The 15,265-nt window shown below is 41.3% G+C and overlaps 1 protein-coding gene across 2 annotated transcripts in view; it reads right to left on the bottom strand.

Moving 5' to 3' along the window:
* Eya3 (EYA transcriptional coactivator and phosphatase 3) overlaps window positions 1-14,547 on the bottom strand; it is a 78,188-nt gene extending 63,641 nt beyond the window's left edge. For both annotated transcript variants that reach the window (XM_051189000.1, XM_051189001.1), the window contains exon 1: window positions 14,408-14,547. The gene's annotated coding sequence lies outside the window, so the exon portion shown is untranslated. The remainder of the gene's footprint in view (window positions 1-14,407) is intronic.
* Between the last annotated feature and the right edge of the window lie 718 nt (window positions 14,548-15,265).

Raw genomic sequence — 15,265 nt, 5'->3', positions numbered from 1 at the left:
TGGGGGCACACAAATTAGGTTCTATTTCACATACACTAAAATACCAAAATAAGTCTAAATAAAACCTAGTTATTTGGGTTAAGAAGATAAATCACAACAGGTGGTAGTGGTGCGTGCCTTTGATCCCAGTATTCAGGAGGCAGAGGCAGGCAGACCTCTGTGAGTTTGAGGCCACCCTGGTCTACAGCTGGAGTTCCAGGACAGGCTCCAGGCTCCAAAGCTACACAGAGAAACCTTGTCTCAAAAAACCAAAGGAGAGACTGAGAGAGAAAAGATAAATCACATTCAGATTCTACTACAAAGTTATATGTATCTTCAAACTGTTCTCAGGATAGAGCATAAAAGACATAAAACAGGTCATGATCACATAAAACTGAAAACCAGAAATATGCCCCAAACTGAAAAATCTCAGTTATTAGTCAAAGAATAGCCTGCTTCATCAATGGCTAGTAGTTAAAAGATCTACAAAACCCTCCCTCTGACCCCTATTGGTGGCTGTATATCTGATAGTTAATAATTCTGGTTGGGCATGGGTCACAGACTTCTAAACCTAGTACTTGAGTGGAGACAAGTGGATCAGAACTCAAGGTCAACTTTAGCTCCCAGCTAAAGACCTGTCTGGCTATGTAACTTCCTGCTTCAAAAACAAAAACAGTAACAAAAAGTTTGGTTTAAACCATCCATTTTTCCTTGGTCCTATAAGGTCTGTGACCAACACTGTTTTATTATTGTTAGCATCAGGCAGTACACAGCAAGTAATCAATAATCAGTGATCAGAAGAAAAGGCATGTGAAGAGGAGAAAGACTGGGGAGATCAAGGCCAAGGAAAGCAAGCAGTTCCCATAGAAGCAAGCAGCGGTGAGGAATTTCTCCCAGAGCTTCTGGAGTAGGCTGCTAACACCTTGGTTCCTGGCTGGCCACCAAACCTGTGAGCAAATGTGTATTTCTACTGTTTCAAAATTCCAGGACAGTGGTGGTAGCACATGCCTTTAAACCCAGGCCAGCCTGGTCTACACAGTGAGTTCCAGGACAGCTAAGGATATACACAAAGAAACTCTCTAGAGGGTGAAGAGTGGAAAAGACTCCAAATTTGGTAATTTGTCACAACAGACACAGAATACAAATAGTTAAGAATTCTGGTTTTTGGTTGTTTTCTTATTAACTCCCTGGACTAGCGGCTCTCTCCTGGCTACTGAATAGAATACACAAGCTTTAAAAAAAAAAAAAAAAAAAAAATTGGAAGGTGTGGAAAAAACAGAAATAGGCTGTACATCCAACTGACCAAAAACTTCTAAACAAGCACAGCAGGAAGCTAGGTGTGGTGGCTAGCAGTAACCCCTGGACCTGGATGAGGAGTTCAGGGTCACCTTCAGCTACATAGGGAGTTGGAGACCAGCTATAATATACCCTATAACGGTAAAATGTCATGCGTTCTTTAGTCCTCGTCCCAGACTCCATCATGTTTATTTCAAATGTTCTCCAAAAAACCTTCTCCTAGGTCAGACTGGACTCTGTACTAGGGAGAAGGGAAACAGCCAGCAGATAAGGATATTAAAAACACTGTGTCCTTGAGAACAGCTAGAAGGTAACAAACAGACATTACTATTGCTTATCCCATGCACAAAAATGTCTACAGTTCAGCAATGGGAAACGCACCCATGGAGAGAAAGCTCTCACCAGGAAGGAACTCCAGCTGACTGCCTCATCGTCCCCAGGTGATTTCTGCTGGGTGCTTTAAACCCTAACTTGATGTTACCATTGTCTGGTATAGCTAGATGTTGTGTGCATGCAATCTGATGTTTTGCTATCTACTCTTTACTATTTGTTCTTTTACTTTTTTTGCTTGCTATGAATGTAAATAAACACCCATTTGAAACTGAAACGTTTCCTGTATGTCTCTGGACATACAGGAACAGCAAGCAGCCTGGGCTATATAAGATCTTATTTAAGAAACAAAAATAGTAACAGATAAAGGAAGGAAATATTCCAAATAACTGGGAAATTTCTCTAACAAACCTGGCATATAACTCCAAAGTTAGCATCCTACTTTTATACTGAGTCCAATTCTAAATTAAATTGAAGAATACTCAGTAAACAGTAACACTGACAGTTTCAAGTACTCTGTTGTCTTGATAAATCTTACAGATCTTCCCAATGCCTTAAAAACAAACTCAAGTTGGGTGGTGGTGGCACCTGCCTTTAATCCCAACACACGGGAGGCAGAATCAGGCGGATCTCTGACTTTGAGCGAGTTCCAGGACAGCTGGGCTATACAGAGAAATTCTAACTCTGTAAAACCAAAGGGGGGAAAAAAAACAAAAGAATGAACTTAAGTACCAGTATTTGTAAAGCAGACTTTTAAATTGACTATCTATACAGGCATGGTTGTGCACACCTTTAATTCCAGCACTGGGGAAACAGGCAGGAAAATCTCTATAAGTTTGAGACCAACATGGAGTAGAGAGTTCCAGGCCAGCCAAGACAACATAGCAAAACCCTGTCTCAAAAACAATCAATCAAAGAAAGACTGGTCATCTGCAAGACACACTTGGCCTGAAGGAAAAATTTATTGCTGGATTTATACCTGAGAGATGTAAAAGTTCCTGGTTTATCTTTACCATTTACCAATTTTAGGCAAACTTGACTAAAAACTGAAGACCATATTTTTCTATGTTAACTAAATTTCACATTTTTTTCTTTTTCTTTTGATTTATTTGTCTCTCTTGTAGTCATTTTGTGATATCTATAGAATAGTATATGCTTTTCTATAAAAGCACTTACTAAACATGTAATATTTTTTTTTTTAAATTGAAGACAGGGTCTCAAGTAGCCAAGGATGGCCTTGAACTCCTGATGTTCCTGCCTCAGCCTAGCAAGTGCAGGGATTACAGGCATAAACTACCACACCTGGTTTAATTGTTTCGTTTCATTACACTGGGAACTAGGGGCTATAAACTTCAAAGGCCACTTTTAGTGAGGCCCCCACTCCTAAAGTTCTCCAGCCTCCCAAGACAATGCCACCAGCTAGAGAACAAGTCATGGCTATCAGATTTATAACCTGATAAATTTAGGTTATAAGTCTAACCAAACAGTTTTCCTCAGGGTAGAAGAGGTAGACGAGAATCTCTGTTCATCTGTTTTCGTATGCAGGTTCTAGTCAATTACTACCACCTCTCCTGACTACAAGATGAACAATACATGCCCCCAAAGGCAGCAAAGACAGGAGGACTGCAAATTCAAGTCAGATGAGGACGACATACTAAGACCCTAGGAAAGAAGAAAGGGGAATAGGAAGGAAGTGGGAGGCAGGAGAGTGTAGCTAGGCAATGTCTGAAGGCAAGTTTGCTTCTGAATATAAATTTATCTCTTCTAAACATCACAAAAATTATGTGGGATTTAGCTGGTCTCCTGTACCAGGGCTGGTGCTAGCAAGTTAATGACTGGTAGGCAGACTGGGAAAGCCAATCATCTAGCAAGAAAATGGCATTTCATCTTTACTCACTAAATGCTATATGGTGAATAGAGTGCAGGGAAATAGATACCTGGCTGCCATGAGCTGAGCCTCAATTATCTTTTAAGAATGTTTCCAGGGAACAGATGCTCGAAACTGAGAGCAATGGCCCAGAGACTGAGGAATACCCCAGGTGCCTTCCACTCTTGTTAGCGCCTTGGTGTCCAGTATTTCTACATATGCTGAAGCCTACATCCATTTGTTTTACTAATTTTTATTTTTCCAATGCCTTTACTACTTCAAAGATCCTATAAACAAAACCCATCACTCTTACTCCCTGTGCTGTCACTTCAGCTTATAAAATTAATCTCTGTAAGAAGCAGGGCTGGCAAGCATAAGATATTGGGGGGGAGGGGGGGATACACTTTGGGACCAGACTACAGAAGTCCAATTTACTAGCTCTGACACTAACCATGAAACGGTAGATAAGACCTGATGGATCTCAGTTTCTTCATGTATAAACCATGAATAGTACCTTTCTTATAAGGATTAAATGCCTTAATATTTGTAAATTTTAAGAGCAGGTTAGCACATAATAAGCATGATGTATTTAAAAAACAAAAATAACTTTGAAGGACTGAAGAGATAGTTCAGCAATTTAGAGCTCATACTATTCTTCCAGAGAACCTGAGTTCAATTCCCAGCACCCATGAGATGGCTCATAGCTGCCTGTAAACCAATTCCAAAGGATATGACACCCTCTTCTGGTCTCCTCAGACAACAGCACTCACATGCATGCATATACCTACCTACACACACACACACACACACACACATAATTACAAAATTTAAATTGAAAATAAAATATTTGAACTAAGAATATTAAAACTGTTATGATAAAGCATGAGGGAAACCTTGGCAGATTCCATGGGTGACCTAGGCAGGGACAAACATGGCAGGCAGGCAGAACTTAGCGAGAAGTTTTATTAGAAAAGGAAAGGGGTGGGGAGGTAAAGAGACAAAGACAGAGAGAGGACAAAGAGAAGAGGGAGACAGGAAAAGGCCTGTCTGCCCCAGGGGAACAGCAGGAAAGAGAGAAGAAGAGTGTAAGTGGGTGGGGGATCTTTCTTTTAAAGGGGCCCTTTGCATCTTCCTGCAAACTGCACAACCATGGAACCCTGGGTTGACCAGGGTACTGCCTGAGTGCATTCTGCCAGGTGACAGGGGCAGGCCAGCATAATGCCTGGATCCTTACAAAAATTCTCAAGAGATAGGTCTGAACAGTAAGAAATTACTATAGAAGATTAGATGGGTTTGGCCTGCAGACTTGATAAACTCCACATGAGACCTTTCTGTACAAATCTCCAAGAAAAGATATTTTCAAACGTCTGGACAATTTAAATTTAACATCATTACAAGCCATCACAATGTTTTTATTCAGCATATATACAAAACTCACCACAGTCACAAATATTCCCAGGAGATCCAAATATGAGCTCATAGCACTAATAGCTAACATTTACGGAATGCTTTTTATGGATCATGCACTGTTCTAAGTACCATTATACACTACTATTTTCATTTTTCCATTTTGCCTGTAACATAAGGACCATTTACGATCAACACCATTAGACAGATGAAGACTAAAGGCACAGCAGGTAACCTGCTCAAGGTTATATACCTAGTAAGTCACCAACTGGAACTCAAGTTCAGGCAGGTTTATCTTCAAAGTCAGAGCTCTCAATCCATTGTCGGTCTCACAGACAATACTAATGATTGTAAAAGCTGAGTAATGCATACCACAGCCACCAATAGCCAGCACTGAAAGGGCAAATAATGACAAGACTCTGAGAAGAAGGCGAGTTTTCTTGTTTAACCCTTCCAGCTCTCATTATCCCAGTTCTCCACTACTCACATGTGTGGATCCCACTGAAGTGCACTGATAGTACCTGACTCACAGCAAATGCTCATCAAGTGGTAAGAGATAAGGCTAGGTGTGGTACCTCAAGCCTGTATTTCATAGCACGAAGTCTTCAGCAAGCTTAAGCAGGAAGATCGCTGTGAATTTCAGGCCAGCCTGTGTATAGCACAGCGACGACACACACACACACACACACACACACACACACACAGGAGGTAATAACTGATTAAAAGCAAAAAGTTGACTATGTCTGCTGACCTCACCTCACTTAATGGCTCAGAAAGTACAGAAACACTGCAATCTACACCTCCCTTTCTCCTCTAAGATTTAAAAACTGAACAGGGACAACGAATGTGATCCACCACCGCAAACTCTGACTGTGACCTCATACATATGTGCAAACTGCTTCATTTCCTCCGTCTTCTTTTCTTGGCTCTAAAGTTTGGAGTAGGGGTAAAGAGAAGAAAGAATAAAGCAGCTCTGTGACCTACTAACTGAATGCTAGGAAAAATGACATCTACGAAAAGCATCAAACAGGCCTACATGACTGTCACATGAAAACTGAAACAGGGTCCTTATGCTGGATGTGCTATAGACCAAGCACTTTCACAACCTCATAATTCAGGGTTCCTGAAGTTGTGGGGGCTATTCTTTATTTTTTTATGTGTTTTTATTAGCATATATTAATTATACACAGGGGCTGGAGAGATGCTTTGCAGACTTGGGTTCTGTTACCAACACTCTTATCAAGCAGCTCATGACTGCCTGTTACTCTAGTTCCAAGGGATCTGATAGCCTTGGTCCTCTGAGGGCACTTGCACATAAGTAGTACACAAAAACCATGCAGATACACATGCATACACATAAAAGTAATATAAATTATACACAGGAATGGGTTTAACTATGATACTTTTATGTATGTATGTTGGGGGATGTCCTTTGCATGCTGAGAATATATGTTTCTCTTATTGGTTGGTGAATAAAGTTGTTTCCGCCAATGGACTGGCAGGATGTAGCCAAGCAGGAAGTATAGGTTCGGCTACCAGACTAGGAGAAGGCTAGGAGGAACGCAGGAAGAGAGTCAAGAGAGTGGCCATGTAGCCACTGAGAAAACAAAAGGTCCAGGCATTCACTGGACCACATGAGACACATAGGTTAATAGAAATGTGTTAATAATTAAGAGAGAGCTAGCCAATAAGCCTGAGCCATCAGCCAAACAGTTTATAATTAATATAAGCCTGTGTTTATTTGGGACTAAATGGCTGCAGGAGACAGAAACTACTGACTACACATGCCTGCAAAGCATTTTGATCATGTCATCTCTCTTGTTTCTAGTTTGTTTGTTTGCTTTTTGAGACAGGATCTCACGTAGCCCAGACTGGCCTTGAACACAATTTGTAGGTGAGGATGACTCTTGTAACTCTTGATTTTCCTGCCACTACCTCCCAAGAGCTGGGACTGTATGCACCCATGGCTTACTGAAGTTAAAATCATGGTCCAGTAGGGTCCCCTCGACTATTTTACATAAGTATTTGGCTAAAATCTTTACATAATAAAGGCTAACTTTCATAGAACAAAACCTAGTAAACCCAGGTCCTGTAGAGATGACTCAACAGTTAAGAGTGTCCATTGACAGAAGATCTGAGTTCAGTTCCCAGCACCCAAGTCACAACCACCTTTAACTCCAGCTCCAGCAGGAATATAATGCCTGTAGCCTCCAAGGGCACCTGCAATAGTGTGGATATACCCACATGAAGACACATGCAACTCACATAATTAAAACAGATCTTCCAGCTGGGCGGTGGTGGCACACAGCACTTGGGAGGCAGAGGCAGGAGATCTCAGAGTTCAAGGGCAACATGGTCTACAGAGCCAGATCCAGGACAGCCAGAGCTTCACAAAGAAACCCTGTCTTGAAAAAAAACCAACCAACAAATAAATAAATCTCCCCCACAAACTCCAGTAAATCCAAAAGTTTAATCCCCTCAAAAGCTAATGTACAAAAGGTAGAAATAACCAGAATTTTTCAATATAGGTATACTACATTAGAAATTACCACAACTTTGTGACGTAAGAGCAACCAGCAGCCTATTTAAATGAAATGTAACAAAACAGAAAATACTCCAATTCTTCACCAGTAAACTTTCATTTAACTTACTTCCACTTTGAATATAAGCATGTACATATATGTACATAAGTACTGAGTAACAAAGTAACATGCATCTACAGTGGACCATGACCAAAACCTTGAAAACCACTTTGTCAAAAACAAAAACTGACCAATCAAAAAGAGAACAAAGGGCCTACAAGATGGCTCAGCAGGCAAAGGCACCTGCCACCAAAGCCCAATGACCTGAGTTCCCTCCCACTGAAACTCACACAGCAGAAGTAGGCAACAGATCCACCAAGTTTTTCTGTGACTGCCAAATAACATTCTGTAAAACAGGCACACACACACACAGATAAATAAAGGTAAAAAATTTAAGGAATGAAGTTATCTACTTCAAATTATATACTAAAGTTTTGATGGTTCAATAAATTAGTTTCATTAATATCTACTTTTTTTCCTTCTGAAAACCTCATTGGCTGGCCTGTAAATCATGAGATCCACTTAGCTCTGCCCCCTGAATTAAAGCATATACCACTGCATCTGCCAGAAATTACACATTTATTTAAAGTAAGCCTCTGAGGCAGGAGGACCTTAACTAGAAATAAAATCACAAATTTATTGCTTTAAATAGAGTGGTCTTAATGAGATTTAATTTTGCAAAAAACTTTCACTTTTGGAAATGAAACTATAAGTAGGCAGAATCTGTTTCAGCCTTTTACTTTTTATTCCAAAATTCGTACATACATGAGGGAATGTTAACAGTTGAGCATTTAAAGGCTATTATATAAGCATAGTCAATATGCTACAGGCTAAAGAGATTTGACTACTAATGTATGTTTCTCAGAAAGTTATAAAAAACGGGTAGTGACAAGTTTGCTATCTTCCAGCATTCAAAAACACCCAGGTAAACTTTTTGATAGGGTTCCCAACCAAATCAGTACCCTTGGGGGCTGGAGGGATGGTTGGCTCATCAGTTAAAGAGTGTGAGTTCACCTGGCATGGTGGTACATGCTTTTAATTCCAGTCCTTGAGAGGAAGAGGCAGGCAGATCTCTGTGAGTTCAAGGCCAGCCTGGACTGAGTTGAGTATCTGTTACCACCTGTAACTGCAGGTCCAAGAATCCCTCACTCCTAATGGCTCCTGCATTCCCACAAATACCCACAAGCAGACACATACTCAAAAATAAATATTTTATTAAAAGAAGTGATACTGGCCAGATGGGGCATGGTACTACACACCTTTAATTCCAGTGCTTGAAAGGCACAGACAGATGGATTTTTGTGAATTGGAGGCTAGTATAGTGATCGATAGGTCAGCCAAAGTAAAATAGCAACACCTTGTCTCTAACAACAACAAAAAAAGTGATAATTTCTATATCAAATAAATTGCTTTTAAACCTCAAACTTTTATAGTTCCTTTATGATGCAGAAGATAAAATTAGTCTCCTGAACAAAACAAAACAATGTTATGAAGCTGAAAGACAAAGACCAAATTCAAATCTGCTTAACTAGCATTGTTACTTCTGTGCTCTGTTTCTTCATATGGAAAATTAGAATATACTTCATAAAGCTATAAAAAGTGGAGTTAGTAATGCATGAACTATTTAGAAAAGAGTAATGCCTGACATAAGGGCCATGCAGTCTTACTGTGTAAGCCATGCTCAGACAGAATGCACAATCACCATCTTCCAGCTGTGGCCCATGTCCTAAGACTGCAGGCACAAGGCACCTTGAGCGCCTGAATTCACTTTTCTTTCTTCCTCCTCCTCTTCTTTATTTCTTTTTGTTTTGTTTGCTATTTTACTACAGATTTTTTTTGTTCCGTTGTAAAAGAAATCACCAAATGAAAATTACTTCTACTTACAAAGAATGTAATCTGTTAAGTTGTAAGAGAGAATCAAGTAATAACCTTAAACTCTAAAATGGTTTCAAAGCAATAGGACATCATACATCTAGTTTTCATACATCTAGTTTTCAAAGTCATATACTATTTTCAGTGGTGAATGACACATTCTTAGGTCTAAAAGTTCGTTCATTTTCTGGGAATTTAGTTTCTATTTTTAGTTTGGTTTGATTTTTCTGAGACAGAATCTCACTCAAACTCACCAAAATTCCTATTTCCTCCCAAGAACCAGGTTTACAAATGTGCACAACGTCCCTCTTAGTTTAATTGTAATTATGTTAAGCCTTTATTTAACTCAGAAATTTACAAACAAGATGAGATTCAGAGTTTAATATAATTGCTGCTCCTATACAAGATCATCTAATTCATGTAAACAGTCTAAATATGTAATATTATAATGGACACAGTAGACACCCAATTTATATTTATTGAAAGAACTGTACTACAAAGATTACTGTTCACTATTTTACTGGAAGAAAAAAATCTAGCTGGTACAAATATTAACCAAACTAATAAGTTAAAGTGCACCCACCACAATCTGTAGTAGGATCTTTGAGATATTAAATACTATCTACACTGGACTGGTCTGTTAACTTATTTAAAGTAAACTACTATTAGGATACACATAGTAGCATATGCCTACAATCCCAGCATTTGGGAGATGAAGGCAGGAGGTCAAGAGGTTAAGAGCATACTCATCTATATAGTAAGCTGAAGGCCAGTGTGGGATATGTAAGCTCCATTTAAAAAAAAAAAAAAGTCAGATTTCTTATGTTTTAAAATGATTTTGCATACTCAAAGGGGAAAGCATTAAAGACAAATATTATGAGGCCCATGCTTTAAATGTCTGGTTTTATCTTATTATTACTGGGGGAGAGGGATATTTGTTTTTTTTTCAAGATAGAGGGTTTCTCTATGTAACCTGGCTGTCCTAAAACTAGCTCTGTAGACCAGGTTGACCTAGACTACCTCTGCCTCCTGAGTGCTGGGATTAAATATCTAATTTTTTAAATTTACATTAAATAAAATACTTCTACATTACTACATTACTAACTAGCTACTTTATGACTTAAGTTGATGGCTCCAACATGATATGTTTCCTTATGCATTATGTTCTCTAATTATAAAGCACACATATTCAGAAAAGGAATAGGCACTTACATTTTTAAATTAATCAAAATCCAGCTTTTTTCCTAGTACTTTACTGTAAATATAGAGTTCAACCTTTTAGAATAAACCACTTAGGAGAATTTATGGAACAATAACCCAGTCCTAACACTGTATTTCTATTTGAACTAATCTTCCTCCATTTTTTCTTTAAATAATATATTTATTCTTAATTTATGTCTGTGTGAAGTCATCAAATCTTAGGAGTTACAGACAGTTGTTAGTTGCCACATGGACACTGGGAATTAAAACCAGGTCCTCTAGAAGAGCAGTCAGTGTTCTTAACCACTGAGCCATCTCTCCAGCCCCTCCATTTAAATGATACACAAACTACAGTAACATGTAGTCACCTGCAATACACAAAAATCTTTTAGACAAATAACTACTAAAAAGTAGGCTTCATGACAGCCTTTTATTTGTGGTGAAAGAGGATGAAGCCATGAAGTAGCATGGGCAGATCACAAATCCAAGGACAATAGGAAGGACAGGTTGGAGGTATATTTTGCTACTCAAATATTTAAAATTGTATCATCCTTTAAATATCATCATAGTATATAAAGGAGAAAAAATTAATACATTTGTGACAAAGTACAGTAACAAGTTAACAAAAATAATAACCAAAAATGATCAAGCCAAAACCAGAAAGCATGATAGGTATAAAACATGCAGAAATACTTCCTAAATTGAGCTCTCAGACTAAAAACTAAAACAAAACTAAGGTAGAAATTGCTATAGAAAACAGTGAAGCCAGGTGGTGGTGGCACACGCCTTTGGTCCCAGCACTCAGGAGGAAGAGACAGGAGGATCTCTGGGAGTTTGAGGTCAGCCTGGTCTACAGAGTGAGTTCCAGGACAGACAGTGCTAAACAGTGAAACCGTGGAAGGGGAAAAGAGGGGGGAATAGACAGACACAACACAGAACCCAGTCTCTAGTGACCAGGGAGTTGGAAGCTGTGATGGTGGAATGAAAACGGTCCCACAGGCTCATACTTTAAATGCTTGGTCCTCACTGGCACTGTGTGAGCAGGGTTGAGAGGTGTCTTGCTGGATGGGTGTGGCCTTGTTGGAGGAGGTGTGATGGGGGAGGTGGCGCCTTTGAGGTTTCTAGAGGCAAGGACCAGACTCAGTCTCAAGTTCCTGCATGTTCTCTGCTGCCTGCTTCCTGCCACAATGACCACGGATTAACCCTCTAAAACTGTAAGCAAGCCTCCAATTTATGCTTTCTTTTCTAAGAGTGGCCTTGGTCACGGTGTCTCCTCACAGCAACAGAACACTAACTAAGGCAGCAGCTAAGTAAGAAAGGCAGGTTCTTCGGTAGCTAGAAAGTCTATCAATGTTCTGTCCCAAGTCCTGGAGCATGAACATGGCTGTTCCAGCAACAGCATAGGATCTTCATTTTATTTAGGGCCTTTAACCCAGAATTTAGATCACAACATAACAATATCACTTTAAAAAACTAATTTCTACTTCTGCACTAACAGTTTCTCTAGTCGCTTTTTAAAAGCAAATCCATATTGCAGATTTTATTTTGTGTTTTATTTTGGAGGCACAATCTGGCCTGGAACGCACAGGTATCTATCTACTTGCCTCTGCCTCCCAAGGGCTGAGATTAAAAAAGCATGTGCCACTATGCCTGGCCATGGCATAGATTTTTTTTTTTCAGGGCATAGATTTTTTTTTTTTTTATTATAATAGTTTCATTCCTATATCATCAATCCATCAATATAGCCTACCAAATAATATATTGTACTCACTAGTCTACAGTTTTCAAGGAACTAAACTCATCACTGAATGCAACTGCAGGACTTCTTTTTAAAAAAACGATCTTGGTGGGTTGGAGAGATGGTTCAGTGGTTAAGGGCCACTGGCTGCTTTTCCAGAGGACCCAGGCTTGAGTTCCAGCACCCACACAGGAGCTCACAACCATCTATAACTCCAGTTCCAGGGAATCTGATGCCCTCTTCTGGCTCTTCTGGCCTGCTCTGGCACCAGGCACAACAACAACAACAAAAAGACGAATTTGGAAAAATCATCATAATTCTTAAAGCCAGGTATCAATGAAGGAGTACATACAAACTCTAAATTTCCTTTGGCTATACACTATAAAAAAAAATCTCACTAAGTTTGGACTGAAAATATGCTTAAGATACAGTCAAGAGTAACACAGGCCTGTAATCCCAGAGTGTAGAAGGTAGAGGCAGGAGGATCAGGAGTTAGGGGCATTGGGAGCTACAAAGCAAGTTCCAGGCCAACCTGGGGTCAAAGCACACCACAGAAATAGAGAGGAAGGAGGGAAGGAAGGTAAAGAAGGGGAGGAAAAAAAATATAAAGTTCAGAAATAAAGATTTGAAAGTTGTGTACCACCTATACATGTAAAAAAAAAAAAAAATACTCTTCAAACCTAGAGACAAAGAAGCCACTAGAGCCAGCCATGGCTATTGGGGTTGTTTTTAAAGATGGGAAAAGGGGTTGAACAGAGAAGCTGGCCTCTCTCACAAGTTAAATCCTGAAAGCCAACCAGAAGGGTCTTTCTCTGTGGCACCTAGGACTAACATTGCCACGCTCCAAAGGGCCTTGCTAAAAATAGGTGAAGAGAGCTGCCCAATTTTGGAACTAAGTCAGTCTATGCTACACTCTCATATGTGTATAAGAGGGAGGACTCAGTCAAGAGAAACCAATAATAAACGTTTTATTTGTTCTGTTCATATTTAATTATTCATGTTGAATTTTAGACTGATCACACACACACACACACACACACACACACACACACACAAATGACAGCTGCAATGAAACGCTACAAACACCAAAAACCTGAAGAGAGTGGAGATTATCCAAACCTGTACCTCAAGATATACCTTAGATCACAAAATGTGAGAATCAGGTCACTAGCCATTATTAATCCCTTCACAGATAATTACAAACCTCCAAAGAAGGTAAGATGTCTTTAATCTCAAAATAAGAAAACGGAGGTGTCTAAACTACGGCGGCAACACTAAAGAAAAACAAATTAAAAGAATATTCTAAGAAGTAATGTCTAGTGACTTCTAGCAGAAAACAGTAACACCTCACTAAAATGTTTTAAAAGTAAGTTTATAAACCCAGGGCTGGCAGTCTCCCAACAAAGTCGGTCCTGTGTCAAAACAACTGCCCTCTCTAACTTAAAATCCATGCAGAGCGCAGAGCATCCGCACTTTTGCCTCAGCTGTGCACAAGCACTCTCGTGGGACAGAGGACACAAAACGGACAGGACGTACTCAAGACCTGTCAATTAAGGAGATCACACAAGCCCGACAGCGAGCCGGCCACCTGTTCGCTACTCTTCTGAGAGCCCGGACAACTACGGCAGAGCGAAGAACTGGGAACGCCTTTGTTGTTCTCAAAGTAGGGGAGCGACCGGGGTTCGGTCCAACCTCGCGCCTCGGGGCAAAACTTGCCCGGGGCTGGAGAAGTCGGCCGGGACCGGGGCTTTGAAGAAGCCCTCGCCTCGCTCCGAAAAGGCAGGCGAAACACTGCTGTCACCCACTAGTCCCCGGAGGGGGTAAGGGTCACAGGTGAGGAGGGCGGGGCGGGGCGGGGCGGGGCGGGGGACGCCGCTCGGGGTGGGAGGACACGCGGGTCCGGGCGAGGTGCTACGCGAAGAGCGGGCGGGCAGGGCAGGGCAGGGCAGGGCAGGGGCGCTGAGGCGAGGAGGGGCGAGGCCAGCGTGACGGGAAAGGCTCGAGGGGACACCGGCAGGGACAAGGGACCGGACAAGGGACCCCCACCCTGTAGGACCGGGGCACAACTCTTCAGCCGTCGCCTGCAGGCTGCACCCGGGCCGCCGCGCTCACACCCTGGCGGCGGCGGAGACTCACCCGAAGGCTGCAGATGCCCCACAGCACAACATGGGACCGCTACGGACCCACTCTGGAACCAACTGAGTGGCGGAAACCGCGGCGTTAGCGTGACCCGGATGCGCATCCCTAGGAACCGGAAGTAGGCGTACGGGGTCGCCTCACAATCCACACCTCGTTCCGCCCGAACCCTGAGTGCGCCTCAGGCTTCTCGGGGCGGGGAAAGGCCCAGGCCCCGCCCACTTCGGCGACGGAGGTCAGTGATTGATTGCCCGGTTGCTACGCGCTGGTCTCTTTCTGAGTGCCTGGTAGGAGGCTGATGCTGCTCCGCCTCCTTGGTGAGAAGTACTCGTGCCCGCATTTCCTTGCCCTTCCCCCATCAAAACAAAGTCTCATTACGTAGCTCAGGCTGGCCTCGAACTCACGATCCTCTTCCTTAGACCAAGGACTGGTATTGCAAGGCTTGTGCCTCCACGCCCAGCCACAGCTCTCATTTTTAAAAGTAAATTCTTCAAACTGCGTGTGGTTCCTACGGTAAAGGACGGTGAAGTTAGAATACTGACTTCAATTTGTATTTTTAGAAAAGCTGGAAGAATTAAAATAAATGGGAAGTTTTGAAGATGCTTGGAAGGCAGGCTAACTCAAAGTGAACGTTTTTATCTGAAATTCTATTTTATACCTAGTAGCATATTACATTTGCAGTTACCTTCATTGTGTGCACATTGTTTTTTAGGAACTTTTTTTTTTTTCTGAGACAAGAGTTTCTCTGTTTATTCCTGGCTGTCCTGGAACTCACTCTGTAGACCAGGCTGGCCTCTAACTCAAAAATCTGCCTCCGATTGCTGGGATTAAAGACATGTACCACCACCACCATCTCAG

The sequence above is a fragment of the Phodopus roborovskii genome, unplaced genomic scaffold (genome assembly GCF_943737965.1).
Source record: "Phodopus roborovskii unplaced genomic scaffold, PHOROB, whole genome shotgun sequence".
Classification (NCBI taxonomy): domain Eukaryota; kingdom Metazoa; phylum Chordata; class Mammalia; order Rodentia; family Cricetidae; genus Phodopus; species Phodopus roborovskii.
Note: the sequence above shows the minus strand (reverse complement) of the source record. Positions and strands in the feature narration are given on the sequence as shown.